Source organism: Pteropus vampyrus, unplaced genomic scaffold, assembly GCF_000151845.1.
Source record: "Pteropus vampyrus isolate Shadow unplaced genomic scaffold, Pvam_2.0 Scaffold653, whole genome shotgun sequence".
NCBI lineage: Eukaryota > Metazoa > Chordata > Mammalia > Chiroptera > Pteropodidae > Pteropus > Pteropus vampyrus.
The window spans coordinates 258323-261395 of record NW_011889434.1 but is presented as its reverse complement, the minus strand read 5'-3'; positions in this window follow the sequence as shown (position 1 = coordinate 261395).

The following is a 3073-nucleotide window of genomic DNA, read 5'->3' as shown; positions in this document are numbered from 1 at the left end:
TGTGATCCCATGTGGGAAAACAATCTGTGCTCATAGGTGGGAGGGAGGGACTAGTGCACTTTCAAGTAATTACATTAACAGAGACACCCCAGATGCCATAGAACTCTGCCTGGTAGACATTAAATTAAGTCTACACTAATGTCAGCTGTTTAGGTCAGGATTTCTCCAAGTGTGGTCTAGGAATCACATCATCAGAAATCATTCAGTGTGCTTGTAAATAACTAATTTGATCTCTGGTTTGTCATAGTTTTAACAGAAACCATTTTATTTCTTGTATAAGGCATTACTTCCTGTCAGTCCATTAGGGCTGCTATAACAAAGTACCATAGACTGCATGGCTTATAAACAACAGAAATGTATTTCACATGATTCTGGAAGCTGCAAGTCCAAAATCAGTGTGCAAGCACGGCCAAGTAAGGGCACTTCTCATTGTATCTTCACATGGTGGAAGGGGGCGAGAGATCTCTCTAGGGTCTATTTATAAGAGCACGAATTCCATTCATGAGGGCTCTGCCCTCATGACCTAGGCACCTCCCAAAGGCCCTATCTCCTAATATCATCACTTTAGAGGTTAGGATTTTAATGTATGAATTTGGGGGGACACAAATGTTTAGACCATAGCATTTCTTGTATCACCAACTTTTAACTCTGTTTAGAGATTTTTTTATATCATTAAAATCTGCATAGGTTTTTATTATATGTATATTTCACCACACAGACTTTTTCTCAAATATGAACTAACAACAATTAGCCTCATTAGTAGAACTGAGCGTAATTTGGTATCTGTTTGCAATTTCATTTATTTTTTGTGTGTGGTGATAAAGACCATTTTCATTAAGTAGTACAACACTTAGCATTATTCTGATAGATTAGTCTGATTTTCTCTCCATGTATCTAGAATTTTATTTACCTTGCTTTTCTCTAGACTACACACATAAGCACACACATGTGTGTGCACACACATATACACACATGCATAATGCTCTTTTTATTATGTATAATCAGTGCCCATGATTCAAGCGAAAGAGTTTGATGATGTCAGGAATGGAATCGGGACGAATCCCATTTTACTAGGCATTGAACTGTGGTGTAATTTTCATTGTGCCAAGTTAAAGTGGTGGGTTTTATTTGTCATACACATGTGTTTGAACATGAAAACAATAACAATAATTGAATCTTTTGAGGAAAAAGAAAGAATGACATCTTGTTGTCTTAATTAGTCACCATCATTCTCATAATTTGCTGCAAAAGATGAGAGGTATGCCTACTGGCAGCTCTAGATTCATGTCCTTATACCTCCTTGATTAAAAGCAAGCAAACAATAGGCAAGTACCACACAAATTTTGAATACCCCAGAAAGTCTCTTGTTGGTTGAACCCAGGTCACCTTTCCATACTTGGAGGCAATGGTTGGTGTTCAGGGGCTGCAAGTCCTGATTGTCTGGGTCAGTGGTAAGTGGGGTGGGGAGGGAGCCGCTCTCACTGGAGGTTCCCATAGTCAAGTCATGCATAAATGCAGGTCATGAGGTTTCTGGTTTGAAAAATTAAAGAGTCTAGACTGGAAAGGCAAAGAATAGAATGGTTCTAAATGAAATAAAATAGGAATTTTAAAAAAATGAAGCTATACTGACATAAATAATTACATAAATATTTGAATTAATAATGATATGAATGAGAAGAGACAAATTGTCTTTATTGATAATTCCAAATAATATTTGTAGATACCCTGCCTCCATGAGGTGAACCTGAAATCTGCCTCCCACACTTGAGGGCAGGCCAACTTAGTGACTCACTTCTAAAGAATAGAGTAGGCAAATGGAAAATAGTTACTGTACAGCAGAGAAACTCGGCAAACACTATATTAACCCAGTGAAGATCAACATCTCCAGTGACCCAGTGATGTCATGTAGGTATCTTGTCCTCCCAGGTATGATGTGACAAGAAGGGCACTTCAACTCTGTGGTATTCTTGGTCAAAACCCATAACCCAAGTCTAATCATTAGAAAAATAATAGACTATGCCTTCACTCCTCAAGACTGTCAGGGTAATGAAAACAGTCTGGCAGTTCCTCAAATGGTTCAATATAGAGTTATCATATGACCCAGGGATTCCACTCCTAGGTACACAGCCAAGAGAAATGAAAACACATATCTACATAAAAACTAGTATATGAATGGACAGAGCATCATTATTCATAATAATCAAATGTGGAACCAATTAAATGTCCCCAATTAATGAATGGATAAATAAAATGTAGTATATTGATTGGCTATAAAAGGGAATGAGGTACTGTTACATGCTACAACATAGATGATGATCCTTGAAAATAAGATGCCAGTGAAAGAACCGAATATGCATAAGACCACTTATATAAAATGTCTAGAATAGGCAAGTCCATGGAAAGGAAGTATATCTGTGGTTCCTGGGCTGAGGATGGGTATAGGCTTTATAACTGTATTCAAACACAATGGGACTTTTTAGGATAATGAAAGCATCTAAAGCTTGATTGTGGTAATCATTGTACGACTTTACACAGTTACTAAAAATCATCAAGCAGTACCCTTAACATATGTAGATTTGTTTTCTGTAAATTACATTGCAAGAAAGCTGTTAAAATTATGATATTGGCCTGGTCCTCTGTTTCACCACAGTAACAACCAACCTTTTCCATGTGTTTTATATAAATATTACTTTATATAAAACTGTGGCTGTATCCCAGGCTTGCTGACTCTATGTCCTGGGTTCCTCCAAGCAATGACCTTCCCCCACACATGCTACGTGTGCTTGTGAGCAAAGTTTGATTTACGTCTGATCATTTCCACATCTTCCAGCTGCAATAGTGACTTAAAAGTCCATGATAGAGTCCAGGGCCTGGCCTGTGTGACATAATGTCAGCATTACTACTTTTTTTCATTGCTCTGTGGCCTTTCTCACATGACTCTGCATAGGGGTGACCACACTGGAACTACCTTTCCAAGTGTCAGTATGGCAGGACTTCTCAAAGGGCTGCATAGGTGCACACTCTTTGCACCAACAGCTTCCCTGTTAGAAGTTTATCTTCAAGAAGTGGTTAA